Source organism: Phocoena sinus, chromosome 17, assembly GCF_008692025.1.
Source record: "Phocoena sinus isolate mPhoSin1 chromosome 17, mPhoSin1.pri, whole genome shotgun sequence".
Lineage (NCBI taxonomy): Eukaryota > Metazoa > Chordata > Mammalia > Artiodactyla > Phocoenidae > Phocoena > Phocoena sinus.
Genome location: NC_045779.1, coordinates 39,727,479 through 39,755,080, shown reverse-complemented (window position 1 = coordinate 39,755,080; position 27,602 = coordinate 39,727,479).

The following is a 27,602-nucleotide window of genomic DNA, read 5'->3' as shown; positions in this document are numbered from 1 at the left end:
AAAAATCAAGGCTTCAGGAAAACAGCAGCAATCATCTGGCGTTGCTCTTGCTGAATTTTGGCTTCAGGTCTTGCTGGTAACAAGAGGCTTGCGAGTTTCTACGGTGTGTTGGGTGGAAACGGTCTATGCCTGGTGATTTTCACAAACAGATGAATATACTCCTATTTCCAAGCACGCAGTTCAGCCACTTGGACTCCAGCAATAACCTCCACTCATTTCAAAGGAACTGGTGTAATGCAGCCCTTACTATCTGAGCTCATATCTATTACGAAAATCAAGCTGCATGTTTTTCCAGGTGCTACCATCTTGGAAACAAGGCACAAGGGGACCAAAAAATGTGCTTCAGAACCTAATGTGAAAGTCTCCAATTAGGTTTCTTCTTCTTTTTCTTAATCTAGTTGTTGCAAACTGTTTTGGCTAAAACCTGAACATACTTAAATGTCTTCCAACCCTGTATACTTTCTACACTTACTACTTATGTGTTATTTTGGAAATGTTTTTTTTTAAATCCCATCAAATTAAACATATACTTGATGCTGTAGTCTTCTTTGGTCTTTTTTTATTAGTTTGAGTGTGAAATTAGGCAATTGTCAGGAAAATGAGTACAGTAGAATGACTAAATAGCAAATGGTCCAACTGTCAGAGGATTTCTGAAACCAGACCAGGAAAAACAGCAACACAGAATTCAGTGCCATTCAGGGACTTTGATTCTCTATCTGTCTCTTTCTGGTGTTCCATGTTTCAGGCCAGTCCTCCCCCCCCGCACCCCCAACAATACAAAAAGCAAAGAACAGCTCTCCTGCTGAACACTGTGCTATTCCCAGCTATATTTTCTAAACCTCTGGCCCAGTTAGTCATATGTCTGAAAATGCATAGAATATATCCTCTTAAGCAAGACTGTGACTCAAACTTTCACTACATACTTGCAAAAGAACTTTGGCATGCCCCATCTCTGAGGAGGTTGGTGGGATTGAGATTGGACCAAAGAGTGGCTGGATGCCTCTGTGAACACAGAGGTCTCTCCTGAGATCAAGGCTGGGTGGGTCCAGAGGGTGGGGCAGCCCACTGGGCACCGCATAAAGTGGGAGGGGCCTTAGTGTTGGGGAAAAATGGAATAGAAACTGAAGCAGTCAAACCATGGTTGCTGCCAAGTTTCTCCTCCTCTTTCTACAGTAAATTTGGAATCTGCCCTTATCTCTTTTACTTCACCTCCGAAACTCAACTGGAGTCCATATTTGTTCTCTGCACCCAATTGTACTACATTCCATCTCCCAGAATTTAAGCCAGTGTCTTGACAGTAAATTGGTCACTTTCATCATGTTACAAACCTTCTAGCTCATAAAGCCCCCTCTTATAATCCTACAATGATACCTTATTGCTTTCCCAAATGCTTCATGAATCTTCTCTGGAAAGCTTTCTCTCATATTTTCAATCCTGGATAACTCACCTATTCTCTCCACATTATTCATCAAAATTATCAATCCCAAACAAACAGGCCATTTTAGGATTACTGGGAAACAATGAACTTGATTAAAAAAATACTAAAAATTACTCTATGATGCAGAATCACTTGAGTTGATGGCCCTGGAATCAAGAACCCCCCTGAGAGTTATCACTATAGAATGATTGAAGGTGAATTAATAGACACCTCTGAGTGGTTGTTCAAAATGGTATTCCTTTTTTTTTTTTTTTGAGAGTACCTTCTAAGATTTACTTCTGTTGTTTAATGGTTCACAAGAAATACATGATCGCTGTAGATTAGAATACATAGATAAGATAAAAGAAGGCAATAATAACAAATTAGCCATATCGCCACTACTGGACTGTTGATGTTTTTGGTGTATATCCTTCAGGTCTTCATACTAATATATTTCACAGTCATACACATGAACACATGTGATAAGATATCCTGAGTAAGCCAGAGCTGAGATTCAGATATGTTTGGCATATGCTACTGTCACCCCTGCCCACCTCCTTCTCTTCCCGAATGTATATTTGCTTCTACATGAATCACATGGAGACTGGGAAGCCTTATGAGAATGGAATTAAAACAGGTCCAAAATAGGTACATAGGTACTTATGTACAAACATATGTACATATGTACTATGTACATAGGTACTTATGTACTATGTACATAGGTACATAGGTACTATGTACATAGGTACTTATGTTTGGCAAACTATGTGTGTGTCTGGATGCTGTTCCCCCAATAGAAGCCAAATTATCAAAGAGGATCTATGGGATTCCTGAGAAAGAATTCATCCTAAGTGTCAAGATCATTGGGCCAAACATAGAAACAAGGACTGAAGGAGAAGTGTCACGATTCTGGATTCAGGGTGTAGCTATAGTTTCAATCCCCATCCACGCCACTCTCAGTACCCCAGCTTAGTGCACTCTGGAGAAGAAAACACTGAGCTAGCAAAAGTAAGCGCCTAAAATCTAGGATTCCGACCAACCTTGTAGTAGGACTCCTTTAACTAAGCATGAAAAGAGAATCAAAGAGCTAGTAAAACTCAGGCATTAGTGATAGCTGTTCTTAATGGAAGGTCCATAGACTGCTGACACTCAACCACACATACAAACACTGAATCGTACTCTATAATCTTTTTTTTTTTAACTTTTTTATTTTATACTGGAGTATAGTTGATTAACAATGTTGTGTTAGTTTCAGGTGTACAGCAAATTGATTCAGTTATACATATACATGTATCTATTCTTTTTCAGATTCTTTTTTTAAATGTAATATTTTATGATCATTGATTCACATGAGTAAAATATTTCTGTAATATTTTAAATGGTCTCAGTATATGTTTTATCATCATTAATTTATTAGCAGTAGTTCAGTGTACATGCTGTAGCTAAATATTTGGGTATATGCTAAATTATTTAATTAGGATGAATTCCCAGAGGTAAGATTGTGAGTCAAATGGAATACCCATGTTGAAGACCTGTGAAATGAACTATATATCTATATCTGTATCATCTATATCTATATCTATATCTATTGAAACAACTTAATCCTACTAGCACCGAATGAACGTGGCGGATGAAATATATTCTTTTAATCCATGTTGACATCCCTGTTAGAGTAATCCTTTCCCTTTCTTAGAACCAGCGCCTACTGTAGATAACATGGATGTGTTAAACTGAATGGATCTGTCCACATTTGCAGCACCTAGTCCTATTTTAGACCGATGTGGCAGAAATTGCTCTGTGTGTAAATCATTAACCTTGGCTGGTCTTGTTCCTCTCCACTCTGCAAGCCCGTATCTAACTTGGCTACTCTCCAGTACAATTTTTTGAGTACTGCATTTCCCTCCTACTTAATATCACAATTAGGGGATAATTCTTATCCCTGATATATTATTTTACTTTTCCCCGGATCTGCTCTTATTTGGAATTTCTATTCTGCATTTTCAAACTCTGTGAGTGTGTCAACTTACAGTAACACTGTGTTGAATTTGAATTCACTCACATCTGAGCCTTTTTAAATTACATGCCAAAAAAAAAACCCCATGAAGCATTACCATTAACAACAGTGCCCCGACACTGCACATCTGCTCCTTCCTTGCTTTTGGTTTCTCTCTGTGAGCTAATATCTGATTTCATCAGTATCCTCTATTCTTGCTGTCTCTGTCTTATTCAATTTTATAAGTGCATTTCTAAGCAGCCCAGTTGTTTAAAAGAGGACTGAAGAATACACCATGAAACGCAAACTTTGTCTTCTGTTACTTGGCAAAGGTTGTAAAGACTCACAGTGGTTACATGGGAATTAAAAAATTAGCACGCTTACACATTGGTGGGTATAAATTAATATAGTGTTTTCAGAAGTTTAGTTGGAAAAATATACCAAAATCCTTAAAAAACATTTTGTATATGCAATTCTATCTCTATGAATTTATCTGGTGAAAATAACTGAACAAGTAGACAAAGATTAATGGAAAAGTATGTTTAGTGAAACATTATTTATAAGAAAAATTGAAACAAATATAACGTTTTGTTTAAATTGTTTAAACGTTTTGTTTAAATTGTTTATTGTTTAAATAAAATATGGATATGCATATGGATATCAATATGCACCTGGAAATATATGCAGCTATTAAAAGTGAAGACAAATCTGTATTTACAGTAATGGAAGAACATGAATGATATACTGTTGAGTAAAAACAGCAGGTTGCAAGAGTGATTGGTGTTGTGTGATCCCATCTCAGTAAGAAAGACATTAGCATTTAGTTATGTAACCAGAGTAGAAAAGCTGCATCCCAATTTCATTGGAATGCAGGCTGAGCATGGATACTAGAGAGAAGTGTTAAGAATGCCTGCGTCCTTGGGGGAGAAAGGAGAAAACAGAAGAGGAGGCCTTGGCCAGTCTATGTATAGGTTGGATCCCTATAGAGATGGGGGCATTGTCTCCAGTTTCAATCCAGAGTAACACATGACTCTGAACCCTTGAGCATGATGGGAGTGGCAGTCCTGGTTCACCTAAAGAGGGACAGCTCTGGGAGCCCCAGGAGACAGCATCTTAGGCAGAGCAACTTGGCCACAAAGAGCACTGACAACAGGGAGTGGCTTGTGGAAATATAAAAGCCTCTTAAGAAGCTGTGATAATGGCCTTTCCTCCTTCTTCTATAGGCTAAAGCAAGCCAGATGACCATAACAAAGTGAGGAGGAAGTGAAATACACTCTACCTCTTTTTTTTTGGGTGGGGGTGGTCAAGTCATATGGCAGAGGCCATGAATTAAGGGAAGGATAAAGAATTATTGCAATCTACCACACCTACATTTTCTCATATCTTGGACAATAATCACATAATATTTGTATAATTATGCTCATAAAAATTGTGTGCTAGATTGTTACACTAGTGGACCCCAAAGAACCATGTCTCCTGGTGTTCATGCCTATATTAATTTCCTAGGGCTACTGTACCACAAACTGGGTGGCTTACAGCAAAAATTTATCCTCTCACAGTTCTTGAGGCCAGAGTCTAAAATCAAGACTGGCATGGCAGAGCCACGTTCACTCCAAAAGCTCAAGGAGAAAACCCTTCCTTTCCTCTTGTAGCTTCTGGTAGCCCCAGGCATTCCTTGGCTTGTGGCAGCACTGCTCCAATCTCTATCTCGGTCTTCACATGACCATCTCCCCTCTGTCTGTGTGACTCTCCCTATTCTTATAAGTACACCAATAACATTGGTTTAGAAGTCAACCCTACTCTAGTAGACCTCATCTTAACTTGACTGAGTCTGCAAAGACTTTATTTCCAAATAAGGCCACATTTTGTGGTATGTGGGATTAGCGCTTCAACTTATCCTCTGTGGGGACACAATTCACCTGGTAACAATGTCCTTGTATAGTCCCTCCCACACTGCTTCTAGGCCATGTGACTTTCTTTGGGCCACAGGATAGTATTGAACTTGATATGGAAGAGATGTGATGTGCACTTAAGCACCAAGCCTAGCCATCTTGAAGCACTACCTCCATGAGTGAGGTAGCCTGGTGTAGCCTCTTTGAGGGTGAAAAGACCACAAGGCAAGGGAAGCCCAGATAACACAGATGTCTCAGCTGAATCCAGCCAACCTCAGGCTGAATTCATTCACATAAGTGAACTCATGTGAAGCCACAGAACTGCCCAGGGAAGTACAAAATAGTGAGAAATCATAAATTATTGTTTTATAGGAGATACTGAGTTTCAGGGTGGCAGTAATAGAAAACTGATATGGTTAGTTATTCACTTTCCTAAGGTCTAACCTCCAATCAGATCTGATGTTTCCCAGCCCACCAGTTCTAGAATCACTGGTTTTGTTGGAATTGAAAAGAACTTTAGAGATAATCCAGTCTGATTTCTTTGTTTCATAGATAAGAAAAGTGAGCCTCGGTAGCTGAAGTAATACCCTAAAACTATGCTGCTGTAAAGGCAGGCATCAGTCTCCTGTCTCTTGGCTCTGTGCTCTTCCAACATTACCACGAGGTCACATGCTCTAATATGAAAGTACTACTCCGAGGGTGAGGCTGGCTCATGGTCACACAGCTATTTAGTGTCAATATCAGGGCTAGAAATCAGGTTTCCTAACTCCTCACCTAGAATTCTCTTCCTTTGGGGGGATGGTGAACCTACAGAGCGTGTTTTTAACTCAGGCGTTTAACTGAGTATTGTCCTATGAAATGTTATCTTTGTGCCAGAGTGGGGTTCAGGGGGGGAAAATACCATCCCTTATCTTTCCTAGTTCTGAAATTTCTTTCTCTTCCTTTTTCACTTTCCCCTCCTAAGTCCCCCAGCCCTGGAAATATGAGTAAGAGTTCCTAACCCTCCCCATCAGCCACCACTTCATGCAGGATGGATTAATGAGGTTATGTCTCCAAAGAACTTTGAGTTCCTTGGAAGAAAGGCATCAACATGCAAAGTGGTGGTTGTTATTGCGATTACTTCACTGAGTAGGGTTTCACAGCTGTCTTGACGGAAAAGGGGCCAACAAAACAGAATGCCAGTTTCCCCCAGCAGAGGAGCAGCTGGAATGGATTATAAATGAGACCTGTGTGCCGGTTCTCTTTTTCGTCAAAACCCATCAGCCTTTCTCAATGCCCAGCTCTCCCCTTGACAACCCAACAAACTCCCTGAGCCAGACAGGTGTGGGCAAAGGCACTATCTAAGCTTCACATGGATAAGCCTGTTTGGCAGGGGCAGCAAAACCCTATATTCTGAAATGGGGCCAACCCATTACAAGTGCTCAGTAATTCAATGGATTTCTCCAGTGGTGATTTGGGGTAAGTAAAACATTCTCATTGCTCAAAATTCCCTTCACTTTGTAGGACTAGAGGGACAGCTGACAGAGAGGGAAGAGGGTGTGCAGACTCAGACAGATGTCACATTGCCAGAACCAGAGCACCTCTTCCCACTTGTTCTGCCTTCTTCCTCTTCCTTTCCTCCTCCTGTGTCTCCCTCCCTCCCTCCTCCTTCTTTTCCTCCCTCCCCTCCCTCCTTCTCTCACTTCCTTCTTTTATTCCTTCCTTCCTTCCTTCCTTCCTCTCTTATTTCTTCTTTCCCTTCCATTTAACATATATATTCAATATTATGTCAGGCACCATGTTAGGTCCTGGAGGTGTAATGGAAAACAAGCAGTTCTTTCCTTCAAGGAATTACCGCTCCTGATGCAAGAGTGAGGGAGACAGACAAATGAACAGAAAATCATATTCCATAACATTCCAAAAAACCACATTGCTGTGGCAAGACTAAGTATATGGGGCCATAGGGATACACGGAAGAGCCACTCAACATGGCTTGGAAAGGGTCTTGGAAGACTCCTAAAGGAGCAATCGGAGACTGTCAGATTAAGTAGAGGGCCAGCTGAGGCAGTGTGCTCAGCAGCTACAGTTCCATTTGTTCTACAATAGTATAAAAATTATTAATGTTTTTTTTGTGTGTGTGTGTCTGTGTATAAAAGAAAAACAAATGAGCATTCTAATGGTTTTAATTGTGTTGTAATCATAATATTATTCATACATTTATTGAACACTTGCTATACACTAGGTACTACTAAAAGCTATGAATACATTGCCTCATTTAATCCTCATAACAATTTTATAAAGCAGGTTCCATGACTATGCTTATTTTACTGAAGATGAAAATTAGGCCCAGAGAAGTTATGTGACTGGTTCAAAATCACAGAATTAGCAAGTAGGAGCATCAGGTTTGCACGCAGATAGCCACAACCCAGCGCCCATGCCTGTAGCCAGCACACAGTAGTCCCTTTTTTGCAGAGACCAACCGCCTCTCTATATAGGTGAGCTGTGTCCTGATCTGACTTTTATTTCTAATAGTAGGTCTATAATAGCAAGACATAACAATAAATGTTTGCTAACTAAAAAATATTTCCCCAAGTCCTGGAAATATGGATTCTCTGTGTTTGGACCTTTTGAGTTATAACCTGCCTTTAAGTTATCGAAACTTTTCTAACTCTGTGTCTTCTCTCTTCAACCAGACTGTAAGCCCCTGGAGGCCACAGACTTGTCTGTTGTTCTTCTCTGTCCTTGTCAGAACCCAACCCCACTCTCTACGTTGTGCTCCAAGCGTATCTAGCTGTGTCTCTATCAAAAGATTTATCACAGAATCCCTTATGGTTAGATTAGTTGTGTGCAAATTTCATATGAACTCTTGGGGGGATATTTTTGGGGCACACACAACAGATTTCTAGTGAATGCCTTTTGACTTGAAAACAGAAGGTACTGGTACAAGTTCAGGGCTGGCTGGTAAACCAAACCCAAATCAGAGGCTTTCAACCAGCTCATGCACTTTCTTCTACATCCTGTGCACTTCAGTTCTTTCAGCTCTTTTTTTTTTTTTCCTGTACGCCGGCCTCTCACTGTTGTGGCGTCTCCCATTGCGGAGAACAGGCTCCGGACGCACAGGCTCAGCGGCCTATGGCTCACGGGCCCAGCCGCTCCACGGCATGTGGGATCTTACCGGACCGGGGCACGAACCCATGTCCCTTGCATTGGCAGGCGGACTCTCAACCACTGCGCCACCAGGGAAGCCCCTCTTTCAGCTCTTGACAACCACTGCTTCACTGCCTGCCCCTGTGCAGCATTCTTCAGTTACACATCAAAAACACTGCCCATTATGCTCAGTTATAGATTTCCTTTGGAGAACCATCCAATTTGGGGATTTTTGTTTTCTTAAAATAATGACAATTTCAAATGCCAATAAAAGTGTTTTGATTTGTTTTCAAGTTTTTGTGTGTTAATGTTTGTTTTATTAATGCCAAGTGTTCTGTTTAATGTATTCTAATAATCTGGCTTGCAAATTTTCCTTAGTGCTTCCTGCTTAAATAAAAGTTCTTTGCTGATACAGAGAATGAGGGTGAATTATTTATTCAAAAAAAGTGAATATTACTGATCCCTTAACTCTAATATGGAATTGGGCTCAGGCTTTTTTTTTAAAATGCATTTGCTTAGTCTATTTTTTTATACATTTGAACTTGACAGCATCCCTATGTAGACACTGTTATCACATCCACATTACAGATGAGGAATCAGAGACTTTGGGGTTATGAGCGATTTGAAAATGGAATGCTGAGATGCAAATAAGTCTGATTTCCTAGTGCTCTTAAAAATTTGACTCTTATTGACCTAGAATTCTCGATTTCTCAAAGCACTCCAAGGTTGATTTCATTTACTTCCCACATACAGAGAGGAAACTGCTGGGCACATGTAGGTGATAGGCCTAAGATCAGAGACTGCTGGGCGCTGATTCTGTTTGTTGCCAATACCCTACTGTTCATGTCTGTTTTGAATAATGGGGTCAAAGAGGGTAGGGATCAAGTTGTTCCCACTGGCTTTGTACAGAAGTGGGTCACGTTTAAGTGACACAAGTAAACAGACATTTAAGTATTTCTGAGCTCTATAAAAATTAGCTACATAAACAGCTTCTACCTTCTTTAGCTCACCAGGATGGTCACAGTGAGAGTAAGACAGGTGAAGTTAGCTCACCCAAGGCACAGAGCTCCACGTCTTTCCGTGGTTACTATACTTTGCTCCCCAGGCATATGTAACCAAATGGTCATTCCCCTGCACTCCTCAAAACTTTCTTCCATGTATGGCATTTCTTCTGAAGCAAGTCGAGCTTGAAGCGGACAGGGACCTCACAAAAATAAAGAAATACGGAGCTGGGGCTTGGCATCTGGTTGGATCCCATCCATTAGAAACTAAAATTATTTCAGAGTGAATCTGCCTTCTTTCATTCTTCTTTCCCTTATTTACCTGAAATCTGATAGGGACTCTGCAGAAAAATTGGCCTCTCCCTGAACCTCACATGTCGTGTTCAGGTAGAAGGCAGTGGTGGGAGTGGGGCCTGGCGTGGGGTGAGGACACCTGAGGCAGATCCTAAGCTACCACTCTCAGCACATGGCCTTGGTCAGTGACCTCACCTCCTCACATTGACTTAGGTCGCTGACAGCATTCAATGTGGTACCTTCTCTAAAGCATCCCACACAGGGCTCGGTTCATGGAAGGTACTTAACAAATGTTAATTCCAGTTCTCCCTTTGTTCACAATGTTTTTGATGATTCTCATAAATTATTTTGTCCCAGATCTAATCTATATGTTAACCTTGCGTTTCCCCATCTTGCCACTACCTAACTCTCTCCTCATGGACATTTCACTTGCTTAAGAGGGAATCATAAGTAAGAGTTTAGACCCAGGAGCAGGCTGCCAATGTGTGGATGCCTAATCTGTCGCTACCTGGCTGTATGGTCTTGGAAGAATCACTGAAGCTTACTGTGACTCAGTTTCCTCACGTTTAAAATAGGTATAAAATAATACTACCCACCTTACAAAATTGTTACGAAGATTTGAGGAGTTAATCTACATAGCTTCTGAGAATATTGTCTGTCGTATACAAGTGCTCAATAACGAGCTAGTACTCCTTAACTAGCCTTTGTCTCTGCTTTCTCATGTTGTATCTGTAAAAACAGGAAAATTGATATTTGCTGCATCTTCCTTGTTCAACTGTTGTGAAAGAAGTAGGCAGTTAGGAAGGACCTAATATGTGCAGACACTAGCAGCTTATGAGAATCAAATATAAAACAGATTTAAAGGGGAAAGCAAAATTGGGTAAATCGTATAAAAGTCACTGTATTCAAATTGACATTAGAAATGATTGAGGGAATTTTCATAGAGCTGAACACTTCTCCCTTTCACTCTAGGGAGATAGTTGTGTTGAAGTTTTTAGGGGCTGGGGATATAGAATAAATGTCATAACAAAAGCAGCAGATGTCACAGTCAGATTTTTTGAGATTGTCTGAGGCTTGATTGTCTACTATGGGACTACCAGTTCTCCCTTCTCTCTGGCCCTTGCACATAGCCATCTTTTGAAGCATTTATTATGACTGATTTTATGAGCTGATGGGGTATGATGTGAAAAGAACCAGGAAACGGCCTCACCTCCCACTGGTTGGCATCTGCCCAAGGAGCCAGCCTCAACCCTTTCTGTTCCACGGGCTCCTTCCATATTCATTCCATCTGCTTGTAGCTCCCTGGAACCTTCATGTTGCTGATCACTTTCAGGTCTTGCCCTTGTAAAAACTTCTGCTTAGAAACCTTTTCTTGCTTATAAATAAACAGACAAACAAACAAACTCTGAATATTTGAAGTCTCAATCAAGCCATTACCTTCTTCACATCTCCTTCCCAATCACCTTCTCCCTCAACTGAAGATCGACTTGACCATGCTTTTCCTGGCACTCACTGCAGGTGGTTTAATAAATGCTGTGTAGTGTTCACAGACAGGGGGTGATGGGAACAGCTGTAACACTGCATTACCCTTGCCATTGAAATGTCTACATTCCTGATGATCTAGAATGCTTTATGGAAGGCAATATATCTTAATCATCTCAGCTTTCCCAGAACCTAGCAAAGTGCCTGGCATATAACAAATAATCAATAAGTGTTTGTTAAATGGATAAATGAATGAATGAATGAGGTTTAAATACCTCTTGGTCTTCAGAGAGCCAGGTAGAAAAAGATGAAATCAAACTCATTTTACCACTTTGAGCTTCTTTAGATAAAGAGTACTGGGAGAGAGGCTCAAATTCTTAATGACAAGATTTTCTAGCAGATTTATTTTATTCCATCTTCTTATTTCTATGTCTAACAACATTTGGGTCAGTATATATCACATAGTAGATGCTTAATAAATGTTTGATGAATGAATAGAAGATACAAGAGATTTCATTTTCAGCCACAAGATCTTGGTGGCACCCATGGGGAAGGTGACCCCCAGAGTCTACAGCCTGGATAGACAGTAACAGTCAGGGCTGGATAATTCCTAGGAGATGTAATGGGAGCTGCTCCCCTGATTACTCCAACACCAGTAGGGGCATTAGCCATTCTGAGGCCCAAGGCATGGAGGAAGGATCCCGGGGCGAACATTTCTACTCCCTCAAGCCATCCTACTCCCAGCAGTCCAGCCTCTCCCTTAGAACACACATAGTGAGCCCAATACTTTGAGTGAGATTAATACTCTTTCTCTTTTATTTTTAAGTATTTATGATCGGCTTCCTAGTCAATATAAAGTAAGATTATTGCAAAGTAAAAATAAAGGGAAAATTATTATTGGATTTTTGATACTCAAAATAGGATTTGCAGCAAGACAACAGCTGAAATCAGGGCTTAAGGAGCTAGGCTTTTCCAAACTACTCTGGTACCTATGTAATATATCAAGCTAGTCCTGGTAAAACACATTATATGGTTTTATGTAATGTAGAGAAGAAAGGGACTTCAAGGAAAAGTTTGCCCATTCAGAGCTAAGGAATTGTGGAAAGAAGATGAGGGAGCAATGAATTCAGACAGGTAACGTCTCCTCTCTGGGTCCTCAGAACCTCATAGGGTGTGGAGGGCCAGTGGACAGACTGAGAGCACAGTAAGAGCACAAGGGCTTTTGTTTTGGATGAAGACAACTGACCCTGAAACTATATAGAGGGTCTTACAGATTCAGAGTGTGGAGTGAGAAATTCAGGTTGATGAAGGATTGGCCTACCGGCTGAGCTTTGCCTGTTTTCATCTGGCATGGATGCTGCTTTGCAAAGCCACAGACCTCCTGTAGGCTGCTGGGGCGACTGAGATGAGCCTGTAGCATCAGGACCAGCATTGACAGCCAGGGCCAGAAGTGGCAGAAATGGCAGAGACTCAAAGGGTCTTCATCAACAGGAGTGGAGTGGGCAGTGAGGTAAGTCTTCAGGGAGGGCCCCCAGACTCTGAGCAAGCCAAGCAGAAATAGACCACAAGTACTTCAGCCACAGATGTCAGCTGCAGGAGCCAGCTGTGGACGCCAGCCGGGCGGTGCCAAGCATTCCTCAGCAGACACGAGGCACCTTCACACCCCAGGCAACAAGTGCAGATCCAGGGGTTCCCCTCCCCCGGTGCCATGAGCTGTAGGATCTGGAGAGAGCAGCAGGAGAGAGAGATGAGAGTTCTGAAGAGCTGAGTAGAGAAACAAGTGAATCTAAAGATTCTGTGTAAATGATTGGGCAGAACTAACCTGAAGACTAAATTGGACTAAATGGAGTTGTTTTCTTGCTACTTAAGCAGGTGAAGGGCTCATGAAGAAAGTCAGGTCAGAAATAAGAAAGTAACTAATTTGGGGGCTCCACTACTCACCGACAATTTTGATCTTTAGCGGCTTAGTCAAGGGGCTCAGGAAGAACCTGGTTTGCCAGGTAAAGTGAGAAGTGAATCCATTCAACATCATGCCAGGAGGGTTTCCAGGGGCTTGCGACGCAGGCATTGAGGGGCTATTAGGTCTATGCCGCTTCCTTTCTTGCCTCTGAGCCTTCTCTATCCCCTCATAACACCCTCCCCAACCCTCTTTTCTTCCATCTCTTGACCTTCTCTTTGAAGAGAGAACATGCACGCAGATGGGCAAGCTGAATCAGAATGGTGCTTTTGGAGGCTTTTCGGAGGTTTAGAAGGAGAACTGAACCTGAACTACATGAGCCCTCAGGAAGCACCTCTCTGACAGAGTTATAGATGCCTCCAAAGAACCTTACAATGGTATTAATCATTGAGCATATACTTCTGCTTTGGAGCCCAGGGAGAAATAGAAAAGGGAAAAAGAAAAGCTCTTTAGAGGACGTTTAGCTGATGCATATGTTAGTGAATGAAGAAACCCTCAAAAAGTTTAGCAAGTGGAACATTCCTGATGCAGTACGTTAACTTGAGTAACCTAATATAATAACGGCCATAAGGAAAAAACAAGTCATGCTCCCCAGAGACTATAGTCATAGAAAGAAGATGTGAACTTTAAGTAAATAACTAATTAGAATGATCCAAAGTGTTTGTTTTGACTAATAGTGGGGTCTCTATATGGAAATATGAACTGTCTTTGCTTTGAGGGTTTTCACACAAAATAATCCTGCTCCAGCGAAACTTCTGAGTATTGAGTAAGTGACAAAGTCTTGGAAAGTAAGAAAGGGGATTGAAACCAAGCAATTTCAGGGTCCATCCATACGACAGGAGACAAGGAGATTCTGTTCTCTCTGGCCTCTTTTTTATTTGTGTGAACTTTTATCTCTCAAATATTAAGTTTAAATCAAATTCAGTTTGATGCAGTTTTGAGCCATGCAAGGGATGTGAGGATGGAGAGCCTTGCATTTATAACAGATCTCTCTCCTTAGAGAATACTTTTTGTACTTCATAATCCATTCATCAATGATAGGACAGAAGTAGCATTAATTGGGCTCCTACTATATGTCAGGCACGAGAGTAATTATTCTTTATATTTCTTAATTTCATTTAATCCTCACCACAATTCTAGGGCTGGATATAATGTCTCCATTTTACAGATGAAGGATCATTTTGCCCAGCCCTTGTATGAATTCCTGAGTTACTAGCATAAATGCTTCTCCTTTCTTCTAATCCTCCAGGTAGAGAAGCCCCACGATCTGTCAGCATTGTCCACTTCAGCAATAGTCCCCTGAAGCTGTAGAACATAAATTCCCACTTGCAGTTCAAGTCTTCTTTAGGCCCCCGGCTCTTTAGTACTTAAGCCGCTTGTCCTGTGCACAGCAGCACATGGGATTTCTGGGACCCAGATTAGATTGCATTAGAAAAGGGGCAGTCAAAGGACAGGAGAGACACTGAGTAGATTTCAGGGCATTGAACCTTGTTGTATAATTCTGAAACACAACTTATGTTCTTCTTATTACAAAAGTACCATATGCCCCTTATTTTAAAAAGAAAAATATTGTATAGTATATGATGAAAGTGAGATTGCCCTGGAATTCCACCTTCAAGGGAATTGCCAATAACCCTTGGCCTTTATGAAGAGCTGGCTAGAGAGGATGCATGGCTCCATCCTTGATCTTTGCCATGGCAATATAAAAATAGGACTTTGGTCAGTTTGAAATAGTGAAAAGAACGCATCAGTTTGGGAGTCAGACAAACCTGGACTTCAGTCTCAGGCTTGATCTTGGGCAAGTTACTTCAATTTTCTGATTCTCAGCTTCCTCGATGTTAAATGGGTGATGATAGCACTAATTCATAAAGCTTGGAGAGGCTTAAATAGTATATATGTCAAGCTCTCAGCAAGGTGCATGGCACAAAGCAGGCATTTAATAATTTCATTCAATAGAATATCACAGGCATGCCAGATACCAGGATGCTTCTGTCTGCAAAAGATTACCAATTGCTGAGACAATTCCCAACATCTACTTTTTTTTTTCCCACTGAGTTAATGGCTACACTTCAGGCATATAATTTAGAGAATAAGCTCTTGGTAAAAGTTTGTTGATTTTTAACACAAGGTGTCTATAGAAATTTTCTTCGGTTTATGTGTTCTTTGTTTGCATGATTAAAGCTACTGTCAATAAAGTGAACACTCTAGAATTATTAATAATTATAAGATATCATTTTCAGACTCTCAAAATAAATTTTACTTCTGTAGTGACAGCTGCCCCAACCCCACTTTTGATACATTGATAAACTGGAACCTGGAACTGCCCTCTTTAGTCCTTGAGGGGAGGGGGTGATGCAATGTGAGAGCCATGGTGTGAGGAAGGTGTTTTCTTCCTAATGAATGCCAGTCATACCACTTGGTTTTGGTTGAAAAGAGAGATTCCAAGTCTCAGCCTCTGTGACTGCCAAAGATCCTGTCACTTTTAATGATGCTCATTCTAGCTGTGGACCCACGATGCCTCTTGAAACAAATTACTCTGCAATGATTGATCATGACCCACTCCCATAACTATGTTTGAGAGTTGGACAGAAATCCTGCCTGACAGATGATCTACACTGGGGCCAGAAGGCTTAAAGTGCAACATATCCCAACCTGCTTGCCAGTGTGGGACGTTGTACTGGGACCAACTGAACAACTGTGTCAGCGGGTAACATGGTTGAAGTGCTAAAACACTCACTGCTTCTTGCCTGCAGATGACCTCAGGACTTGAGAGCAGTTATGTGTCTGGACTATTCTTCCTCAGATCCCTTGTGTCTCCAATCAAACAAGCAAACAAGTTTGTTAATTGTCTGTCTCCATCTAGCTGGAATACAAGCTCCAAAACGGCAGGGCATTTGGTCTGTTTTGTTTATTGCTGTAGGTCCAGCTCATAGATGTGTGCCCGTTATGTAACAGGGACTCAATTTCCATTTGTTGAACAGATGAATGAAAGGAGAATCCAGCAGTGATGTCTTGCCTTAGTTTTCCTCAGGAAAAGAGAGGTTCTGATAGAAATAAGCAGATAGTAAATATGCTGACTATGGGAATTTGTTTATTAAACCATGAGATACTTCAGGATACCTGTCTTATCATTATAAGAGGTGATTATTCTGAGGTGTAGATGCAGTGCAGTAAATTTGATGTCCCTTTCAGCTTATAAGATTAGAAGAAAAATATGCTCATTGTTTTAATTGACTTTTACTATTCCTACTTGTTAAAGGTTTTGGAGTGGCCACATGGATCATTTTAATAAGAATTGAACTTCAGTAGTGGACCTGTCAAAAGAAACATGGTTTATGCCATAGAATTTCAATGTGAGTTTATTGTTTGCATTTCGAAACAGAGGAGTGATTTGGGGAGGTTCTAGAAATAGTTTGCTCTCTGATGAAGTCTGAGGATCAAAAATGAAAAATAGTCTTTCTTCATTTCTTAAAAAGGACTTACTTCTTGTTGAATCTAGCGATGGCCGACTCCAACCATGCCAAACACCTGTTACTTTTCCTCCCAGAACTTGTCTTCACATGGCTTATGTTCCAATTGTTGCTATTTGATGTGAGTTTACATGTTTAATTACTTAACATCATCTCTTCTGGTTAAATTGTAAGCAGGGATTTTCATCAGTTTTGTTCATGCTGCTTCCCCAGCACTTAGAATAATGTCTGGAATGTGGTAAGTGCTTAATAGATACTGTCAAATAAACAAATTAAATAAATGTACATTGTAGATCCCGATATCTGTGCAAACATATCTTGGAGAGGAAGTGAGGTCAATAACATGGGGGCACCCAGGACATTCATTGCAGAAGGAGATGTGGACTTGGGAGCGGGATCAATCCAGATCCACTCTTTTCTAGGTGTTTTGCCACCAGGCATTGAATCTGCCTCAGCTTGCTTTTGAGTCTTGCAAAATGGGAATAACTATAGCCACTTAATGAAAGAGTTAAAGAGATTACATGAGAAGAGGATATAAATGTGCTTTGCAGAAGCTGCCAAGACTTACAGAAGTATCAGGTTTCATTATATGTGGGTACACATGTCTGTTGATGGAATGAGTGATTTGGTGGCACTAATCTGTTACTTAGTTCCACCACTCTGCCAAAGAGGCTACTAATGGATGCTCAGTTGTCATAGCAGGTGCATAAAGGGAGATGCCTTTCCTCTGAAATACCAGGGATTGGAGGCTCATCAGAACTGCCTGAGGAGCTTTTTTAAATTGTATATCCTTAGGTGTGGTAAGCTGTATTGCTTGTTCACATTCATTTGTCTCCCTCACCACCCTCAGGCTGCCATATATACCATGCTCTCCTGTAGGTGATGTTTCATTTTCATCCCACGAACACTGGGCATGGCCATAGATTTGCCTTAGTCAATGAATTATAAGTGAGCGTGATGCCTGCCACACCAACATAGAAATGTGTTGCCATGGTCTGGCTTGGCAATCCCTCTAGCTTCTGCCCTCAGTTATGAGAAAGGCACGCCCTAGTTAGAGGATACTCCTTCAGCCTGGTTTCTGGAATGGGAATACACATGCTTCTTGGTCAAGCCCAGGCATGCCCAACAGAACTGCACCGACTCACAGATCCACATGAAACGTGAGCAGAAATGCTCCTGTGAGCCACTGAGATGTCAAAGTGGTTTGTTACCTTAGTGCAAGCCGACTGGTAAACGAGGATCCACTCCAAGGCCCCTGAGGCCCATACTCTGAGGCTCAGGAATCTGTGTTTTAAAAACCTGGTAATCAAGCAGGTTTGGGAAAAAGTCTCCTAGATTATCTATACCCCATCCCTCCTTCCTCCCACCTGCCCATAGGAACAGGGTTTGACTAATGCTTCTACCATTCCTATAACTCAGCTGGTAGCATTCTTTGTTGTCAGGCCAGACAGAAAAGAAAAGAATGCCCCTCCGCTTTGGGGACTGTGATAGAGTATGAAGCTGCAGAAACTGAATCTCAAATTAAATCAGAGATTTCAAGGTCACCTGGCCTCCCTTCCCCAGCTCTTTGCTGAGAAAGTGATAGAATAATTTATTACTACCAAAGCAAGATATCTATGGAATGACATACTCTATAATGGGCCACGTGGTTTGGATTTTTGTGTGGTCATTATTCTTGTTTCTGACAATCCCTAATACATGTGCCTGCATTAGATACTAAATTATTATTGGCTAACCGGTGCCCAGCAGTTCTGCTTGATGATAAGGTCTCGAGACACCTATAAGAGGCAAGAGGATGCTGTCAGTCATCACTGGTAGAGATCAAGCCTGTGGTTCCAAGGAAGACTTTTCATTTTATTTACTAACATCTCAGCATTACAGCTAGAGCCTTCATGTCTGGATTATGAAAAACAATGACCCTTTTATTTTCTGACCACTTGTAATTAGGCCATATGAAAAGTCATGGGCGAGATTAAAATCACTTTATTTTACACAAGTAAAATTAAATTTCTTAAAAATTGTTGGAAAATCTCATAATCATGGTTATCTCTTAATAAAGTTTAGACAAGACTCCATGGAGAACCAGGTCTTTAACAAATAGCGATTCTTCTTCTTTCAATGTCAGTGACAGTCCAGTAAGGATGCCACACTTGGTTTGATCATTTTTTTCTTGGGAACAATGGGGTAGGGAGATGTTTTAATTATCATATTTATGACATTAAAATTGAACTTGAATTTTATTCCTACTCTGGCCTTGTATAAGGGATAACTGTTCTCTTCATGTTGTGAAACCAAAATACCCATAACTTCCAGTTATAGCCAATAGGATAGAAAAAGCTATTGTATGTACTCAGCTATGCTCAAGAGGACTTTTTAAAATGCATGTTATTGCAGAGCTTCAGATTAATCACTTGCAATCCCCTGAGTCTTTCTTTCACTCCATAGGTATCTGGTAGATCCAAAGACACAATCACTCACGACAAGCAATAAGTGTACAGCAGGATTCTAGTACATTTATTTCATCAGCACAAGAAACTTGGGAACATTCCATATTCAGATACATTGAAATAGAGATGTTCAGAACCAAAGCTATGTAAACCCTTGAAAATGAAGGTCTACATTCCTCTGAGTGTAGCTTTCCTCAGCTCCTGTCCCCCTTGATTCATATCAAGTATGGAATTGATAAATATCCAATTACTCCTTGAAGAGGAGACTTAGCAATCAGCATTTATATCGGCTTCAAATATTCTTTTAAAAGGGAAGTGTGATTATCTTAAATATTACTCAGATAGTAAGACATCAATTACCTGAAACCCTCCAGGAGGGAGTCCAGGATGGTCCGACTGATGATGGAGTATGTTTGGTTATGGCCCCTGCTGTTGATCTTGGCACACGAGGAGCAGGGGACAGAGTTGAGTGTGTCACTTCTTGGAATAAGACCTGGGTATGAGTTTATTTGCCTGGTATTTGCCATTTCTTCTAAAATTGAAGACCAAAAATTCTTGGTGATTAAAATTTCTGAATATTTAGATTCTGAATATTCTATTTTACAAAGGCATGTGTCTCTTTTTTTTAGTTATGGAGACGTTTGAAAATCTGTTGAAAGCTGTAGACCTCCTCCTCCCCAGAAATCCAAATTTCAGAGAGTTCACCTGGGGTTAATGGAGTCCTGGGTAAGAACTCATGAGACAATGAAAACAGCATGGGACTCGCGGTCTAATTTCTCCCTCATTTCTAGCTGTGTGGTCTTAGGCAAATCACTTAAGTTCTCTGAGAGTTAGTTTCCTTTTAGATTTGTAAACCATAAAGCAATATATAAATTTTATCAAGTTTTCTTATAATTATAGGAAATGTAAATTTTACTGAACCCCCTCCCCAAAATGTTGTTCTCTTTCTCTTTTAATCATTAAGATCCTCTAATTGAACCCAAAGAAAATCTCTTTCTACCAATTGCATGTGACCATAATAACACCATAACATAACACCGTAACTGGTGTCCTTCCTAGGCCTTTGCTTTGTAACATTAAATTTTAAATTAATTGTTATACATTAAAATAGGACAAAAGATAGAGCTAAAGCAACATGTGTATATTTACAAGTAAATATCTGAAAACCTTTTTGCCTGGAAAATTGCACTGCAAACCAGGGAGATGTACTCAGCTTAATATTAACAGCCAGCAGTTTTTGAGCACTTTATGTATGCCAGAGACTTGCTAAGGCCTTTGCATAAGTATTTGCCATTATTTCAAACAACACTATGAGGTAGGTTCTTCTTTTGTGTGTGTCCTTTTAACTCCTCTATGTGTTTCTTGTGTGTGGGTGTGTTTTGAGATATTGCATACACTAAAATGCACTGATCTTAAGTGTACAGTTTACTGGATAAAAGAATACAGTTTACTGGATAAAAGAATCAACACAATCAAAATAGAGAGCTTTGCCATCACCTTAGAAAGTTCCTTCCTGTCCCCATTAGCTTATTTCCCTCCCCGTCCAAGAGACAACCATTTTTCTCTGATTTCTTATGCCATTGCTTAGTTTGCTCTATTCTTGAACTTCATAAAAATGGAATTGTATAGTATGTGCTCTTTTGTGTCTGGCTTCTTTCACTCAGCCTTTGAGATCCATGTTGTTGCCTATCTCAGTAGTTCATTCTTTTTTATTACTGAATAGTGTACCATTGTATGGATGTACCACAATTTGTTGCCATGCTCCTGTTGAACATTTGGGCTTGTTCCATTTTGGAGCTATCATGAATAAAGCTGGTATGAAATTTCCTGTACAAAAATTTCTGTAGACATGTTTTCATTTCCTTTGAGTAAATATGTAGGAATGGAAATACAGTTCTAACTGTTCCCTGTGCTCTAAAGCTTCTCCTGTGTCTCAGATGAGCATTTGCCAAAAGACGTTCTTTTTATCCTTGTAGACATTGAGATGTGAATGCTAGCTAGAACAGGCCCCAATCTTGTATTTTAAGACCATGGGGCTACAGGACCAGATGACTTCACAGGAGAATTCTATCAAACATTTAGAGAAGAGCTAACACCTAACCTTCTCAAACTCTTCCAAAATAAAGCAGAGAGAGGAACACTCCCAAACTCATTCTATGAGGCCACCATCACCCTGATACCAAAACCAGACAAAGATGTCACAAAGAAGAAAACTACAGGCAAATATCACTGATGAACATAGATGCAAAAATCCTCAACAAAATACTAGTAAACAGAGTCCAACAGCACATTAAAAGGATCCTACACCATGATCAAGTGGGGTTTATCCCAGGAATGCAAGGATTCTTCAATATACACAAATCAATCAATATGATACACCATATTAACAAATTAAAGGAGAAAAACCATATGATCATCTCAATAAATGCAGAGAAAGCTTTCAACAAAATTCAACACCTATTTATGATAAAAACCCTCCAGAAAGTAGGCATAGTGGGAACTTACCTCAACATAATAAAGGTCATATATGACAAACACACAGCCAACATCATCCTCAATAGTGAAAAACTGAAACCATTTCCACTAAGACCCCGAACAAGACAAGGCAAGGTTGCCCACTCTCACTGCTATTATTCGACATAGTTTTGGAAGTTTTAGCCACAGCAATCAGAGAAGAAAAAGAAATAAAAGGAATCCAAACCGGAAAAAAAGAAGTAAAGCTGTCACTGTTTGCAGATGACGTGATACTATACATAGAGTATCATAAAGATACTACTAGAAAACTACTAGAGCTAATCAATGTATTTGGTAAAGTTGCAGGATACAAAATTAATGCCCAGAAATCTCTGGCATTCCTATACACTAATGATGAAAAATCTGAAAGTGAAATCAAGAAAACACTCCCATTTACCACTGTAACAAAGAGAATAAAATATCTAGTAATAAACCTATCTAAGCAGACAAAAGACCTGTATGTAGAAAATTATAAGACATTGATGAAAGAAATTAAAGATAATACAAATAGATGGCGAGATATACCATGTTCTTGGATTGGAAGAATCAACATTGTGAAAATGACTATACTACCCAAAGCAAACTACAGATTCAATGCAATCCCTATCAAACTACCAATGGCATTTTTCACAGAACTAGAACAAAAAATTTCACAATTTGTATGGAAACACAAAAGACCCCAAATAGCCAAAGGAATCTTGAGAAAGAAAAATGTAGCTGGAGGAAACAGGCCCCTCGACTTCAGAATATACTACAAAGCTACAGTAATCAAGACAGTATAGCACTGGCCCCAAAACAGAAATATAGATAGAACAGGATAGAAAGCCGAGAGATAAACCCACACACATATGGTCACCTTATCTTTGATAAAAGAGGCAAGAATATACAATAGAGAAAAGGCACCCTCTTCAATAAATGGTGCTGGGAAAACTGGACAGCTACATGTAAAAGAATGAAATTAGAACACTCCCTAACAGCATACACAAAAATAAACTCAAAATGGATTAGAGACCTAAATGTAAGGCCAGACACTATCAAACTCTTAGAGGAAAACATAGGCAGAACACTCTATGACATAAATCACAGCAAGATCCTATTTGACCCAGCCCCCAGAGAAATGGAAATAAAAACAAAAATAAACAAATGGGACCTAATGAAACTTAAAAGCTTTTGCACAGCAAAGGAAACCATAAACAAGATGAAAAGACAGCCCTCAGAATGAGAGAAAATATTTGCAGATGAAGCAATTGACAAAGGATTAATCTCCAAACTTTACAAGCAGCACATGCAAGCTCAATATTAAAAAACAAACAAACAACCCAATCCAAAAATGTGCAGAAGACCTAAATATACATTTCTCCAAAGAAGATTTACAGTTTGCCAACAAACCCATGAAAGAATGCTCAACATCATTAGAGAAATGCAAATCAAAACTACAATGAGATATCATCTCACACCAGTCAGAATGGCCATCATTAAAAAATCTAGAAACAATAAATGCTGGAGAGGGTGTGGAGAAAAGGGAACCCTCATACACTGTTGGTGGGAATGTAAATTGATACAGCCACTATGGAGAACAGTATGGAGGTTCCTTAAAAAACTAAAAATAGAACTACCATATGACCCAGCAATCCCACTACTGGGCATATACGCTGAGATAACCATAATTCAAAAAGAGTCATGTATGACAGTGTTCATTGCAGCTTTATTTACAATAGCCAGGACATGGAAGCAACCTAATTGTCCATCAACAGATGAATGGATAAAGAAGATGTGGCACATACCTACAATGGAATATTACTTAGCCATAAAAAGAAACAAAATTGAGTTATTTGTAGTGAGGTGGATGGGCCTAGAGTCTGTCATACAGAGTGAAGTAAGTCAGAAAGAGTAAAGCGAATACCGTATGCTAACACATATATATGGAATCTAAAAAAAAAAAAAATAGATGATGAAAAACCTAGGGGCAAGATGAGAATAAAGACAGAGACCTACTAAATGGACTTGAGGACACGTAGAGGGTGAAGGGTAAGCTGGGACAAAGTGAGAGAGAGGTAGGGTATATATGGACATATACACATTACCAAATATAAAATAGATAGCTAGTGGGAAGCAGTCACATAGCACAGGGAGATCAGCTTGGTGTTTTTTGACCAGCTAGAAGGGTGGGCTAGGGAGCGTGGGAGGGAGGGAGACGCAAGAGGGAAGAGATATGGGGATATATGTATATGTATAATTGATTCACTTTGTTATAAAGCAGAAACTAACACACCACTGTAAAGCAATTACACTCCAATAAAAAACGTTAAAAACACAAAAAATCCTGGGGCTAGATGCTTTGCAATTCAGAATTCTTCAAAGTTTTGAAAGAAAAAAAAATATATATATATAAACAGTCCCCCAGCAGGGTCTGGACCAGCACCCTGAATCAAACACATTAATATTTCTGTGAAAAAATAAATACTATTCTTCCTTCTGAGTGGGGTAAATAAAAAACTATAATAATCTAACTTCCTGTCAGTTGGGTTTGGGTTTTGCCCCCAAATAGTTTATGGTAAATTAATTAAAAAAAACCATTTTTTCATAGAGTTGTTTTAAACAGCTTTTTTGATATATAATTCACGTTCCATACCATTCACTCATTCAATGGTTTTTGGTTTATTAAATTATTATTTTTAAAAAATTGTAGTATAAAATATAACAAAAGTTTTAACCACTTTAACCTTTTCTAAGTGTACAATTCAGGGACATTAAATACATTTCCAATGTTATACAACTATCACCACTATTTCCAAAACAGTTTCATCATACCAAACAGAAATATTGTAACCATGAAGCAATTATTCCTCATTCCTCCATCCCCCAGCCTCTGGTAACTTCCACTCTACTTTCTACTTCTATAAATTTTCCTATTCTAGGGAGTTCATATGAATGGGATCATACAATACTTGTTCTTTTTGTGTCTGGCTCACTTCAGTTAGCATAATGTTTTCAAGGTTGTCCCATGTTGTAGCACTTATCAGAACTTCATTATGTATATACCATGCTTTGTTTATCCACTCATCCATTGATGGACATTTGGGTTTTTCACCTTTTGGCTATTGTAAATAATGCTGTTATGAACATTCATTACAAGTATTTGTTTGAACATTTTTTTTTCAACTCTTCAGGGTATATACCTTAGAGTGGAAATGCAAGATTTTATGGTAATTGTATGTTTAACTTTTAAAATCAATTGTATGTTTCTATGTAATTCTATGGTTTTGAGGAATTGCAAATCTGTTTTCCACAGGGACTGAACCATTTTACATTTCCCAGCAGCAATGTATGGAAGTTCTAAAGTCTCTGTATCCTCACCAATACTTGTTACATTGTTGTTGTTGTTGTTGCTATTGTTATTGCCATCCTAGTATATGTGAAGTGGAATCTCATTGTGGTTTTGATATACATTTCCCTAATGGTGACTAATACTTTTTGCCAATTTTATATCTTCTTTCAGGAAATGCCTATTCACGGCCTTTGTTCATTTTTAAATTGGGTTGTTTGTGTTTTTGTTGTTGAGTTGTAAAACCTCTTTTTTCTGGGTACTATAGAATATGTGATTATCATATATGTGATTTGCAAATATTTTCTCCCATTCTGTAAGTTATCTTTTCACTTTCTTGATTATGTCATTTGATAACACAAACGTTTCAAATTTTGATGAAGTCTAATTTATTTTTTCTTGTTGCTCATGCTTTTGGTGTTATATCTAAGAATCCACTGCCAAATACTAGAGCATAATATTTACCCCTATGTTTTCTACTAAGAGTTGTATGGTTTTAGATATTATATTTATGTTGTTGATCCATTTTGAATTAATTTTTGTATATGATGTGAGGGAAGTGGTCCAGCTTCATTCTTTTGGATGTGGCAATCCAGAGGGAATTCAACCCTTTGTTGAAGAGACTATTCTTTACTCATTGAGTGGGCTGGCACTCTTGTCAAAAATCAATTGGCCATAGATATATGGGTTTATTTCTGGACTCTCAATTCTATTCCATTTGTCCATATATCTATCCTTATATCAGTACTACAGTTTTTTGTTTTGTTTTGTTTTTCACTGTCAATTTGTCATAAGTTTTAAAATTGAGAATTATAAATCTTCTATCATTGTTCTTTTTTTAGAAGATTGTCTTGGCTATTTGGAGTCCCTTACAATTTCATATGAATTTGGATTGTGTTGACTCTGTAGAGTGCTTTGGACATTATTGCTCTTTTAATAATATTAAATCTTCTTATCCATGAAAATAGGATGTCTTTGCATTTACCTAGGTCTTATTTACTTTCTTTTGTCAATATTTTATAACTTTTAAGAAAATTTTATTGGAGTATACTTGTTTTACAATGTTGTGTTAGTTTCTACAGTACAGCAAAATGAATCAGCTATATGTAAACATATATCCCCACTTTTTTGGATTTCCTTCCCATTTAGGTCACCACAGGGCACCAAATAGAGTTCCCTGTGCTATACGGTAGGTTCTCATTAGTTATCTATTTATACATAGTATCAATAGTGTTTATATGTCAATATTTTATGTCAATATGTCAATATTTTATAATTTTGAGTGTATGTCTTTCACCTCCTTGCCATATATTTTATTCTTTTCGATGCTGCTGTAAATGGAATTGTTTTCTTAATATTCTTCTTTTTTTTTTTTTTTTTTTGCAGTACGCGGGCCTCTCACTGCTGTGGCCTCTCCCACCACGGAGCACAGGCTCCGGATGTGCAGGCCCAGTGGCCATGGCTCATGGGTCCAGCTGCTCCATGGCACGTGGGATCCTCCCGGACCGGGACATGAACCAGCGTCCCCTGCATCGGCAGGCGGACTCTCAACCACGTGCCACCAGGGAAGCCCTGTTACTATTCTTTTCACATTGTTCTTTGTTGATGTATAGGAACACTATTGATTTTTTAAGTGTTGCTCTAGTACCCTGAAATTTTGTTGAATTCATTTTTTAGCTCTAGAAGCTTTCTTATGCTTTCCTTGGGCTTTTTAATATATAGGATCATGTCATCTGCAAATAGAGATAATTTTACTTCTTTCCAATTTAAAAGCTTTTTATTTCTTTTTCTTATCTAATTACTCTGGCTAGAACTTCTAGTACAACGTTGAATAATAGTAGTGAAAGCAGGCATCCTGATCTTAAAAGGAAAATTCTTTAGTCTGTCACCATTGAGTATGATGTTAGCTGTGGCTTTTTCATAAATGCTCAGTATACTGTTTAGGAAGTTCCCTTCTATTTTTAGGTTTCTGAGAGATTTTATCATGAGAGGGTGCTGGAATTTTGTCAAATGCTTTTCTGCATTAAGTGAGATAATCATGTAAGTTTTTTTCCCTCTGTTCTACTAATGCAATGTGTTTCATTTATTTATTTATTTATTTTAATATTGAACCAATCTTGCTTTCCTGGAATAAATCCCACTTGGTCATGGCCTATAATCCTTTTCATGTGCTATTAGGTTTGGTTTGCTAGTATTTTGTTGAGGAGAGGGTTTTAAATTCAATTTATTTTTTTGTTTGTTTTAGAACTGAGAATAAGGAATTGTGGAATTTGGTAAGGTTACTAAACAGTTAACAAAAAGGAAGCTGATCAATGGAGCCACATCAACACGAAGGGAGATCCCCAACAGTGTGTTCCTGTGTCCCAGGGTTCTGACTGGTTCTCTTCAACATTTTATCAGTGGCATGAAGGTGCAGAAGAACTCTTACAATTGAGAGAGCTGAGAAGGAGATCTAACATTTGAGAGAGCAAAATAAAGTTTCCAAAAGAGTCTGACAGCCTGGAATAATCAGGCCAAACTAACAGGATGCATTTAAAATGCGGGATCAATATTTTGGGATCAATAAAATGGTTGGGGAAGGTAAGATGGGAGATTGCTGGATTAACAGACCTTCCTATAAAGAGAGCTGGGATTTACATGACTGAAAACCTGACATGCACTGAGCATTTTGAGGCTCGAGAAGA